Genomic DNA, 14074 nt, shown 5'->3' with positions numbered 1-14074 from the left:
TATTTTCATAGCATCCCTCCTAATTTGGCATCAAAGAATGGTTGGGGCATCGGTGATTTGAGCTACCTCAGGAGATAACTCTGCTTTTGTAAGCCATTCATAACTCATGATTGATGAGAGGCTTTTAATTTGTTCTGTGATAACAGAGCCTTCATGTGGATCAGAGGGTGTAGTGTGTGCCAGAGGTCTTGGTTGCATAGGCAAATCGAGGTATTTCCATAATCTTCAAAGATATCTTCCTTGAATTCAAAGGGAAACTCTAAAGAAGAATCATCATCCTCTAGTTGGGTTTGTGTTCCCTTTTCAGGAGGTTTTTCAACAACCAATTCATGAGATGAATCAAGTGGAGTTTCTAATTCGGTTGCTGGTGTTTCCTCTTTTGGTTCAGGGCTTGTCTCAACTTGTTCTTCAGGAAATTCAACATAGACACAAGTATATGGGGTGTTTTCTAGAATTTTGTCAAGGATTGCTTTCCCCTCAATAACGGTTTTCTGTAAAAAGTACCCTCCTAAAGAAGTATCGAGAAAAAGGGCAGTGTTGACGGTCGATAAGGTCAATATATATTAGAACTTTAGACACAAGGGAACACATGAAAATACATTAGTCTAGGGTTTAATCTGACAATTTCCACGATTTTTGCATATTCTGTATTTTCTAGGGTTGATTTCACAGAGAGCTGGAAAGAGGGGTCCTAGTGCATATTTACCACAAAACTCATCCGCGCTGGAAAACATCACAAGAAGACTCAGGAAGGGTCTAGAAGACACCTGAAGGAACGAGAGTCGTAGAGGAGAGAAGGTGGGGCTGGCCGGCCCGACCCTGGGGCTGGTCGGCGCCCTACTTCGCCTGATGCCCACCACCTTCTAGAGACTTCCTCCCACGCCTCCTTGAAAGCCAAGCAAAGTATCCCTCCATTGATTTTAAGTCGGTTTGATCCGACGATGCACACAAGATAAAGATGTAGATTGCTGACGTGGCGTTTCCTTAACCCCTACTCCACCTCGACCTATATAATGACACCCAAGGCTCCCCCAAGAGGCATTCTACACCCCGGTGCTTCATATTCTCAACATAATTAGGGTTAGGGTCCCTCTATTTGATCTAGTTCTAATTCATCTAGTTCTAGTTCATCTAGATGTAGCAATTAGGAGAGACTAGTTCTTCTAGATCTAGTCTTGTTTAGAGATTAGGGAGATTAAGTAGAGGAGTAGAGATTCTGGAGGAGTTCTGACATGCTGGTGCTTCTTCATGGCGGTATTCTTCTGGATTCAGTTCCCTCGCCCGGAGCTGCGTTCTGAGGTACTTTTATACTCACCCTTCTGATTTAAGTAAGCAACTTGTTCTTATTCGTTGTTTGGTTCACAACTCATGTTGAGTGCTTTGATCTTGGTCATTACTTGGTTGAAGTAGTATTTCATAGTGTAAGCGTGGTGCCTAGGATAGGTTTACTTGTGGATGTCCCCTGATCAGCCAGACAGTGGTAGTTGGTGTAGGTGACTTTATAGCTGCGTTGATTCCTCTGTAGTCCACTTCCCGTTGATAGGAATGATAGGCTTATAGGTGCCTGGTAGGAGATTACTCTGATTCTTCTCCTATTTAGGTTACTTGCCCGATAAGACGATATTATACAAAGTTTACCGGAGTCGGAACCAGAGTGCATTAGCTATTTCCTTTTTTTTGATATGATCTAGCCTAATTGTAGGGTTAAGTCTATATACTTTGTCATCATCATAACTGTTCCCTGTGGATACAATATTTAAAACCTCCGGGTAAAATGTGACACTAGTATGATATTTGTGCGCTTGCGGATAATCCTACTTAAATCTATTAAATGGAGTGCAGTTAATTTATACCAACAAGCATTTTTGCGTCGTTGCCAAGGAATGGTTTGTTGATTTTGACTTAGTTTAGCTTAATATTGTATTATACTTTTATCTTTTCCTATTTTTAACCCAATCTCTTCATTATTTTTGTGTTTATCCTTATGGATATTTATTTATTTTCCACACCTATCTTTATGGCATGTGCAAAAGCTTAAAGCATAAACCTTATCACAATATCTATAAGTTATGACCATGTCTACATAATATAATAAACCCTTCTCAAATATATCATGGGATCATTAATCCTGACCTTGTTTTGCTAGGTCCCATGTTTATTCAACATTTAGGTCTTACCAAGAGTTACAAGGAATCCCTTGATTTATCTTCTCGAGAGTTCTTTCTTAAAGCAAGAAATTATGCTCAAAAGAGTTACTCTAGCTATTTCTGACCTCCCCAAAAGAAGAAAAGGATTTATTATCCCAACTAAAAACATAAGTCTTAGTAGCTAAAACACAATCATTTCATTCCTAAAATTCAGCTATCAATCCTAAACCTTTAAATTCCACTTTAATGATTTAGACTTTCAATTAGCTAAGATGCTCCTAAATCAATGCATATCAGATTTTCTTAGAAGAGTATCTTGGAAAAAGCATCATCAACTTCCTTTCCTTCCTAAAAAGACTTTAGGAAGAATTCAGGGATGGCATGCCAAGTGATGCCATAGGAGAGCCAAGCCGCTTAGAAAAAAAGATTCTATCTTCTCCCCTTCTATGCCCATATTAAATGTCTTTTAACCCATCCTTAACCCCAATAAATCTTTTTATGCTCCTTCTACTAAACTTCATAAAGACCCTAGAAATCCATAAAGACATCCTAAGAATAGGAGTCATGAAGATTATAGGAATACCCTTGAAGAGCAACGACAATAGCAGGAACGCGTAGAACATATTAGAAATACATATGCTATTGTCAACGAATAGATGGAAGAAGATGAAGCTTTAGCACTAGCATCTAAACTTGGTCTAAATTCAAATGTTAAGCTTAAATCAATTTCTTTGATAAACAAAGCTCACCCAAGTTTAGAGAAAGCTTTAGACGAGACCAACCTTCATGGGAAATTCTAGAAAATAAAATATCTAATAAATGTCATAGGCCTGAAATAATAGAGACAAACTTATTGACTATATAAAACCATGAAGAGACACCCTTGGAGTTTGAAAAGGGAGATCATATTGTCGAGCATGTGAATTATTTTATTAAACACCCTATCAGACTAGTGCTCATATGAGAAATCTCCTGGATCAATTAGTCTCTAATATTATCTCACATGAGATCCTCAACTCCCTTATTCTACCTATTAATAAAATCATTAAGAGGGTGGTTGTAGACACATTTATTTACCATAAATATTGTAGATCTCGTTGTGGTGAATAATACACTTAGAGTGGTGTTGGAAGGGAAACCACTTCGCCAAACCACATCTTGAAGGTTTCCCAAGGACAAGCTTAGTGTCCTAAAACAAGCACTGTTTAGACCATGACATCAGTGTTCTTGTACTGTGCTACTCTTGTTAATTGAGTAGAATTATAATTATGAAAATATTCCTTTAGGTATTCTTTTCACTAACCCTCCAAGATTAGAGCAATAAGATCGAAGGAGTGACAAATGCAAGGTATGTCTAACCAATCATTATGCAACATTAAATTACTTTCATTCAATCTTGACTTTTGCAAAAGTCAAGCTTGGGGGATATGCTTACATAGATACATCTTTTGCCACATTGCTATACTGTCTTGGTTGCCTCTACCTTTAAGATATGCTCACTGTGCTAAACAATAATAATACTCTTTCATCACTGTTTGAGTAAATCTCTATAGTGCTTTTATGTTACCTTTGTTTGCTATAGTATATGTTTAGGTTTGGAGTAGTTTCATTTATCTTTTAAATAAAACATGGTGCCTAGTTTAGGAGTGATGATCTTGCTCTCAAAGGCTTTTAATTAGACGTGGTTAAAATTCCTTCTTTAATCAAATTAGACATGGTGTCTATGTTGATTTTTGAGACGATAGTATGTTGTAGTAGATATTGGAATATTTTGTTAGACTAACCCCTGTAGGAAAACTTCCAAATTCAAATTGGGAAAGTCCTAAGATGAACTCACACTAGAGATGAAGAGATACAATAATTTTGCACAAGGAAGATACAACTCACTCGTACCTAAGAAGAGAGAAAGATTGATAAGAGAAGAGCATGCAACATTCTGCACTCTCACTTGTGAGGTCGAGAAGGAAGGCCAACTCCCCTAGCTAACCCAACCGAGTCCTTTCTCATCGCTCCACACGCTGGTTTACAATCTCTAAATTCACTATTACTTTATTTCTATAAGTTTGAGCTGATTCATAATGCCTATATTTGAGAATCAAAACATAAGATGGGAAAACAAATTCAAACCCTTAGAAAGAAGTAATTGTGAATAATAAATGCGCTATGCTAAGTATGCTCAAGTAAATTCCTTTTTGTAGCATAGAAACCTTAGCTGTGTTACAACAATGCCCTTATCATTACTTGTATATTACTTTGGGTATGTGTTGTCCACTAATCTGTTGCAAGCATAATGATAACTGGAGTGAAAAGAGTCAACAGATTAAAGAAGTAAAAGATGGCAAAAGAATGAGTACAACAGAGGAGACAAGATGTCTATGAACAACTCAAGATGAAGAGGAAGGACCAACAGTCATTTACCCTTCATCAGTTAGTGCCATCACGCTCTAATAATCAAGGTAATATTCTAAGGTAAGTGCTCACTCTCTTCTCTTGATCTTGGTGTGCACATAAGTGAAGACACAAACATATTAGAGTAACTTAAATTGATTAACTCAATATGCTTTGCTCATTAAAGTTGTTTATGGCACCATTCTCTTAAACTCAGTCTTAACTAAACAAGTTAGAACATTATGTTCAATCTTGGGAAGATGATAGTCATACTTATTTGAAAATTTATATAGAGATAGATAATCCTTCCATTGGTTAAGCAATTTCATTCTTTTCTGTCATGTGAACTTAAATGCAACATTAAATGCTTAATCTTTTGATCTTATCATAAATAAATAAATCATGTGACACAACTTTATATAAATAAATCATGTGACACAATATTACCACTAAATACTATATATATACACCTATCCACCATATTCCATACACATACACATCTTGATTTGATTGTATGCCTCGATTATCTGTGGATCCATTGTTTGACTTTACAATATATGAATTGCAAGTATGCTTATCCTTGTTATTGCCACTCCTATAAGCTCCACTATATATATCCTTAGTTGTAGGAAGGCATAACCTCATTAATGCCTCAGTGAGATCCATAAATACTAGATAATAAGAGACTTGAGGGTGTCATACAATTAAGCTCTGAGTTTTATTTCGAAAACTTGCAAAACTCCGGAATATTGGTACTATGAAGAATTTGAGACATAGTGCTTGACTTGATTGTTCTATCTTTCGATTACTCAAGACTTATGCAAAAGCTGTAAAGCTCCATGGTTAAAGGTAAAATGGGTAAGTTTGAAGGTTAGACTGGAGGAAAAATTATGTTTAAAAGCAAGTGTACTTAAAAGAAATAAAAGTATTGTAGCAACTCCTGATCCAAGTTTATTAATTAGGCTTTGGCTGTTTGCCAAGAGACTGGCAAAAGGTAAAATTGGGGGAATTTGTAATACCCGATTTTAAGGACAAAACTAGATATGCACCATATGTGAGTTTTAGGGATCAAATCTCACATATAGCTACAAATAAAGGGTAATATCAAAAGACAATGCATAAACATATAACTTACTTAGAATAAAAGGGATAACCTTTGATGGCAAACAACGGATAGACAACTCCAAACTTTGGGTATTAACTTCACTTTACAGGATCCAACTGACTGGTTGATCACAAGCCTAAACTTCTCCTGAGGTTTGGGGGAAATAGCAAGAGTGAGTCCATGTCAAACTCCACAAGTATAGCATCTAGATTGTATAGATCCCACAATCTCATGATCAATGTGACATAAATAACGCAAAGCATTAAACAATAAATAATGAGTATTTTAACACAACAAGAATCATCACCCTTAATGCAAGAATCCCCAAGGCCGCTCCTGACTGTGAGCTCGGCTAGTATACTAGTTTTTAACACTCTGCAGAGGTTGTATATCTTTATCCATGAGTCATGATTTACCTTTTCGCCCGAGGTAGCTAATCTCTTAACCGCCTTCCTAGGGAGGTCGGCAGGGATCACTATGAAACCTTTCAAAAGTTCGTCTAATATGTTAGGGCCGCAAGGTTTCCCGGGCGCGCAGATATAGATGCCCTCCTTCCAAATGGCACAATGACGCGCAACCTATACACATAAGGACAGAGGCTCGCACTATACCGCCCCTCTAGCGCCCTTTCAGGTAACCTCTAACAAGGTAGAAAAGGTCTTCATACTGAGCTAAAGCCAGAGCCATTGTAGCCCTCATGGTTGCACTGTTGTCCTGGGTGATCACGTACAGGAAAATCATCAAGTTGCTAAAAAGTCACTTTTATCGTTTATTATTTAACATTAATCTAGTCACAAGAACATGGTCACAGAAATAAAATCCAAATGCTATACTTGTCTTAGTCCAAATGCTCTTGTTGATCCTGCTGGTCTTACTAGTTGTCCATAGCTCTAATCTTGATCACTGAAGCACTCTTGTTCACCACGGATTGCTCACCGTCTAAATTCGATCATCAACACACAAACAATCAGAGACAACATACACGAAGCAAACAAGGCTACAATTAAAACAGTACACCAATCATATAAAAACAGTATGAAAAGTTTATAAAATGATTCTACGCAGAGTTGAAACGGAGAATATATGAATTTTCTAAGATTTTATATAGAAAAGTAATTAATTAAATAGGATCATGAAATTAAAAGGCTTCAAACTGAGAAAACAGTGTTAGTAACATGTAGAGCTCATGAAAACGAACCTAACGCAATTTGAATGAGTCAAATCGGAGTTAAAATGAATATTTTATGGCCAAAAGAAAGTCGGTGACAATTCTGAAAACGTATTTTTAATCTAAAACCAAGTTGTTTGCGTTTTCTAAACTTAAAGCAAAGTGATTGGGGCTTATGCTGGTGGACAGGGAGCAGGTTCACCGGCAACGACGATTTCTTGGAGCTACAGCAACGCCGGAGCAGCCGACCGTTCGTATCTTGTCGTGTATAGGCGAGACGATGGCAATCACGTTGTAGAGAAGAAAATATAATTTTATTTTACTACCTTAGGAATTCTCAAATTAGAGGCTTCTCATATTGTAGTCTTTGGTGTGCTTTGCCTAAGGGGTTGGTACATATATGTAGGGAGAAAAACTCTCCACCTCCACGTCAACTAGCGATATAGTACTAATTGATTTGCAACCTTCATCTTTACTAATAGGCCTAATTAATTATTAAAGCCCATTAGTAAATAAATACATGGTGTTTGGGATTTATTATGATTATTGCAAATGGGCTTTGACGTTGAAAAAAATAGTAAGAGATTTATTATTTTCGGAATTAATTATTTTCATTGATAAAATAATTCTAGAAAAGTTTAGAATTAGTAGTTAAGCCACAAAAAATACTCCGAAAGCTCCGAAAATTCGGAAAAAATTCTCAGCGATATTATAGAACATGGGGAACCCAAATAAAATTTTTGGAGCTCATGATAAGATTGTTTGGAGCATCTAAAAATTAGATCATGCTCAGAGAAAAAGTGAGAACAGAAGATGGAAAAATTCTCGAAAAGTTTGTAGAGATTGCTTAATGGACGAGGAACTAAAAGAAGTGCTTTGAGTGACAAAGAAAAGATTTTAGGAAGCTCCTACTAAAACTTGAGCTGAGAAACAAGAAATTTGGTTGATAAAGATAAAGACATATTGGTCAACAAGGAAGATACATCTACTAAACACATTTTTAAAACTTTGCTCACTCAACATATAAAGGAGCAACAAGCATCACATCAAAACATATGCACCAGCATGTATGCATAATAATATTGCTAAGCCTTATGATAAATTTTAATTAAACAAAAATATTATTTTTCCTATATTTTCATGAGCACACAAATATAAAATTAAATAATTTTATCTATATTTCGAAAGGAGAAGATTTTAGGGTGTTACAGATTGTTGACGGTCGATAAGGTCAATATTTATTAGAACTTTAGACACAAGGAAACACATGAAAATACATTAGTCTAGGGTTTAATCTGACAGTTTCCATGAGTTTTACATATTCTGTATTTTCTAGGATTTATTTCACAGAGAGCTAAAAAGAGGGATCCTAGTGCATATTTACCACGAAACTCATCCGCGCCGGAAAACATTACGAGAAGACTCACGAAGAGTCTAGAAGACACCTGAAGGAACGAGAGCCGCAAAGGAGAGAAGGTGGGGCTAGCCGGCCCCACCCTGGGGCCGGTCAGCGCCCTACTTCGCCCGATGCCCACCGCCTTCTGGAGTCTTCCTCCCACGCCTCCTTGTAAGCTAAGCAAAGTATCTCTCCATCGATTTTAAGTCGGTTTGATCCAACGGTGCACACAAGATAAAGATGTGGATCGCTGATGTGGTGTTTCCTTGCCCCCTACTCGACCTCGGCTTATGTAATGACGCCCAAGGCTCCCCTAAGAGGCATTCTACACCCTAGTGCTACATATTCTCTACATAATCAAGGTTAGGGTCCATCTAGTTGATCTAGTTCTAGTTCATCTAGATGTAGCAATTAGGAGAGACTAGTTCTTCTAGATCTAGTCTTGTTTAGAGATTAGAGAGATAAAGTAGAGGAGTAGAGATTCTAGAGGAGTTCTGGCATGTTGGTGCTTCTTCGTGGCTGTATTCTTCCGGATTTAGTTCCCTCGCCCAGAGCTGCGTTCTGAGGTACTTTTGTACTTACCCTTCTGATTTAAGTAAGCAACTTGTTCTTATTCGTTCTTTGGTTGACAACTCATATTGAGTGCTTCGATCTTGGTCATTACTTGGTTGAAGTAGTATTTCGTAGTGTATGTGTGGTGCCTAGGATAGGTTTACTTGTGGATGTCCCCTTATCAGCCGGACATTGGTAGTTCACGTAGGTGACTTTATAGCTGCGTTGATTCCTCTATAGTTCACTTCTCGTTGATAGGACTGATTGGCTTATAGGTGCCTGGTAGGAGATTACTCTGATTCTTCTCCTATTCGGGTTACTTGCCCGATAAGACGATATTATACAAAGTTTACCAGAGTCGAAACCAGAGTGCATTAGCTATTTCCTTTTTCTTGATATGTTCTAGCCTAATTGTAGGGTTAAGTATATATACTTTGTCATCATCATAACTGTTCCTATGGATACGATATTTAAAACCTCCGGGTAAAATATGACACTGGTATGATATCTGTGCGCTTGCGGATAATCCTACTTAATCTGGAGTGCAGTTAATTTATACCAATAGGCAGCTTCTTTGCTAAGGCCATAGTGAAAGTATTATAACAGGACATGTTCAAGCATAGACAAATCTAGGCCAGATGCAATTAAATTTGAAAGTCTTGCCAAGCTGCTCCTAAGGTTTCCTTCTCTTTTTGTTGGAAAGTGAGAATTTTACGGCAAAGAGGAATAATTTGGGAAATAGGAAAGAAAGCGAGACAAAATTTATCTCGAAGTTCCTTCCAATCTCCCTCTACACTCCTAACGGTATAAGTGTACCATTGTTTCGCCCTCTCAGAAAGAGAGAACGGAAATAACTTCCATTTTAATGTCTCATGGTTCATGCTAGAAATATTTAGACAAGAACACAGTTGCTCAAATTCTCGAAGGTGAATGTATGGATTTTCATCTTCTTTTCCACAGAAGGTTTGTTTTCGAACCATGGCTATGAAAGCAGGGTGAATTTGAAAGCCATCGGTAAGTATAAGATGTGATGATGGTGGAGGCTCTAATAAGTCACCCCTTGGAGCAGAAAATTGGTAGATGGTTGTGGAATCCATGTAGGGGTAAAGACAATGGTAAAAAAATAAAAAGGATAAATAGACGAACTTGGTTTGAAACTAGCACAGCTACCGTTCCCCGGCAACGGTGCTAGAAAGCTTATCGGGTATTTTAAACGCAAACAGAGAAATCCGCAAGTGTACGGATACTGATGTAGCTTTCACCCGGGAGTACTCCAGAGTATCAATTTTCCACAAGGAACACAAAGTGTACTAATTAAGGTTCAAGATCGTCCAATGGTAAAGGTCAAAGTATTTTTTAATGGTCAGAGAGGATGTTTCTAAGGTTTCTCTATGGATCTATAAATTGAATTGACTTTAAAGTATACTCATTTCGGGACATCAGAGCACTTAGCCACAGATAGATGAGAAGGGGGCTAGGACGGTCTGACTACGGTCCTACAACACCAATCCAAACATGATGGAATATGTCGGCCGTTAGGGTTGTCACCACCTGGGGCTACCACAACTATCCATAGAACTGGGTGTAATTCTAGGTAATACATAGACTAAGCACCACGTCTAACCTATTAATTACTACTCTAACATTGCAAAGACTAGAGCACTTGATGTAAGCAAGAAACTTATAAATGAACTTAAAGTACTGAGATTAAGTAAATAATGAACTTAGAATAGTAATTAAGGCACCTGAAGATTGCTGAATGATGAACCAGATACTGCAGAAGTACAATGTCAAGGAAGATCCGACAAATCTGGCTCCTCCTTCACTCTCTCCTCTTCTCTCTCCCTCTTCTAATTACAACTAGATGAACTAGAAGAACTAGAACTAGATGAACTAGAGGGACACTACAAATCCTAATTTGTGTAGAGAATATGAAGCACCGGGGTGTAGAATGCCTCAAGGAGGGGGCCTTGGGCATCCTTATATAGGCCGAGGTAGAGTAGGGGGCAAGAAACCACCATGTCATCAATCCGCGTCTCCATCTTGTGTGCACCATCGGATCAAACCGACTGAAAATCGACGTATGGATGCTTTGCTTGGCTTCCAAGGATGCGTGGGAGGAAGACTCCAGAAGGCGGCGGCTAGAAAACCTAGGGGGCGCCGGCCAGCGCCAGGGTGGGGCCGGCTGGCCCCACCTTCTCTCCTCTACGGGTGTAACACCTAGAATATGTTTATTGCGTTAGAAGTGTAAAGTGGAAAAATAATAATAATAATTTTTATCCATCACTCAAATGAATGATAAGAGATTATAGATGCGTAGAGCTCGTTGAATGCTTTCAGTTGCACTACTCATATGCATTGTTTGGAATTTGGGTCATGGAGATATAAATTTTAGAAGTTTTAAAGAAGAAAAAAATAAATCTGTTGCTGTAGCAGTCCCTGTTCATCGTAATGTTAGAAGTTTTAAAGAAGAAATTCTCGAAATCAATTTTGTTCATGTTCTGAAATTCTCGTCAGACTGAGCAGTCCCTGTTCATCGTAATGTTAGGGTGTTTTAGAGGCTTTAATAAATTTTGGGCCTATGGACAAAGTTGTAGAGGACTTCAATATCTTTCATTGGATGGCAAGAACTGTCATAGCTGTTATAATTTGTGAGATATGGAGTTTTCAATCTGACTGTTTTCCAGTGACGAAAATCTGGATAGTTTTGGATCTAAACAGTTTTTGACCCTGTTAATTAAATAATTAGGTCTTTGATTATTAACAAAAGTTTTAGGATTTTTGTTAAGCTTTCTATATTGGTAAAGTTTGTAACTTTTGAATAAATATATCTCCAGTTATGAATTTTTGAAATTTGATGTTCTGTTTTGAAGGTCAGAAATATTCGGTTGTGTTCTATGGTTACTTATACCATCTTGCAGACCTCTGATGCAAAACCTTTCAATACAAAAGTTGTATATAACAGAGTTTTACATGATCTGATAAATTTTGGTAATTTTTGGATGAGTATTCTGAAGTATATGAAAAAAAGAAGAGTCACTGCTGCTGTCTTGATCGGTAGCGCAAACGGTAGAGGCTTGAATGTCGGGTTTGGGGCGCTTTAGTGAGTATTTGTTCTTAATCTTGCTTGTATGTTGGTGTATGCACTGAGTATTATTTATGATCAGGTGGTAGCACTTTGGAACGTCGCTAGTGCTTTGTTCTCCTTCTGTGAAGAGGCAAGTGAATGTAGCTGTGGTTTGCTACCGTTTTGGCTTGTTATTTTTATCACCTACAGTTTATTGTCTATAAGAATGTCATCCCTCTAATATCTAAAATTTATGATCTTGGTGTATTTAGTCTTAGTTAAATTGTTGTCTTATTTAAGTATTCATGGTGATGGTATTATTTCATATTGTTATTTGTGGCTAGCCCACATACCTGAATTTGAAGTTGGAGTATCATTGGTGATTTATTAATTTTATTGCAACATGCCAAGTGCATTGCATCGTTCATTGGCATTAGAAGTTATGTCTTGACCTATGGTCATGACTATACCGATACGCATCATGGGATGCAGTTCCACACCTTGTTGGGTGTGCAGGCAAGAGACATATGCATTGCATTCATATGCATTCATGAGAAGTATGTTATTGAAGGGATTTTATCCACGTTATTATGAAGCTCTCTATTGTTGGCTATGCTCCAAACCAGAAGTCTGTTACTTTAATTTGATATCATGTCAATTGAAAACACCATACTAAATTGATGTTAATTCAACTTGTGGTTTAAATAGCTTGATAAAACAAGTTTGCTTGCTGAGATATTTTATCTCACTCTTGCTTTACTCAATTCACGTACTTGATGCTTGTTTGGAAGGGAAGGGAATTAGCTGCACGTCACACACTTCTTCATTTAGAGACCTTGTGTTTTAATAAATAATAACTTGGTTTGTTCATTGGTTTTGAAGGTGATTGTTTAAAGTGTGGATGTTAAACTTAATTCTTGTTGGAGTAACTCTTTTGCGTTAGGATGTTTATTAATCCTAGTTTGGTATTTCAGTTATTTATATATTTTATTCTTCTGCTTGCTATAAATATAAAGGAGATGCTGCCAAATTGTTTATTTGTTGTGTGCAGCTGTTGTTTGTGTAGTCTAGTAGCATTTCAGTGTATTTGTGGTTTTCGGGGTGTTACAGCGGGTCTTGTTCCTTCGGGTGACTTCTAGACCCTTTTCTGAGCCTGATGACGATATTTTCTATCACGGATAAGTTTCATGGTAATTATGCACTAGAATCCCTCTTTCTAGCTTTTCTGAACTTCACCCTGGAAAATACACAATATGCAAAACTCGTGGAAATTGTTAGATAAAACCCTAGACCAGTGTGTTTTCATGTATCCCTTCATGTCTAAAGTTCTAATAAAAATTGGTGTTATCCACCGTCAACATTAAGGCTTCTTGGCCCACTATTAAAAGTGATTATAGTCTTTGTGATGCCTTCCATGAAGGTGATATGTGTCTTAGAAGCATCAATAGATCCTTCATCACTCTTATTCCCAAGATTGAGAATCTTGTCACTCTCAATAACTTAGGCCAATCTCTTTGCTCAATTGCTCTATCAAACTCATCACAAAAGTGTTGGCTAATAGACTATAGTCAGTTATTACTAAACTTGTTTTCTCCAACCAATATGGGTTCATAAAATCTAGAACCATACATCCAAAACCATACAGGATTGCGTTAGGTGAGCTTTTGAATACTTGCACCTCTACCATCAATCAATGAAGGAGATTGTGATCTTAAAGCTGGACTTTAAGAAGGCCTTCAACAAGATATTTTCACCAAGCTATGTTGACTTTGATGGAATGCAAAGGTTTTGGGCAAACTTGGATTCAGTGGATGAACAAATTTTTTTCTTCTGGCACTTCAGCTCTCTTGCTCAATTGTGTTCCTAGAAAGACTTTCACTTGCAAGAGAGGTGTCAGGCAAGGGGATCCCTCTCACACCTTCTTTTTTGTGCTTGCTGCAGATTTTCTTCAGTCTCTGATCAACAAGGGAAAGGACTTGGGCTTGCTCAAACTGCCAGTTCCCTTAAAATCCTCCTCTAATTTCCCTGTGATACAATATGCATATGATACTCTTGTGATTACGAAAGGGGATGATAGGCAACTCATTTTTGAAATTTGTACTTAATCTTTTTGCTGAATCAATTGGGCTCAAGGTTAACTATAGAAAATCTCTAATGTTGCCTATCAATATGTCTGATCAGAGGCTAGACCATCTAGCAAGAACTTTTGGCTGCTCCACTGGCACTATGCCTTTCACTTTTCTGGGACTTC

Source organism: Sorghum bicolor, chromosome 8 (genome assembly GCF_000003195.3).
Source record: "Sorghum bicolor cultivar BTx623 chromosome 8, Sorghum_bicolor_NCBIv3, whole genome shotgun sequence".
Lineage (NCBI taxonomy): Eukaryota > Viridiplantae > Streptophyta > Magnoliopsida > Poales > Poaceae > Sorghum > Sorghum bicolor.
The sequence above is the reverse complement of the archived record's forward strand: the minus strand, read 5'-3'. Positions refer to the sequence as shown.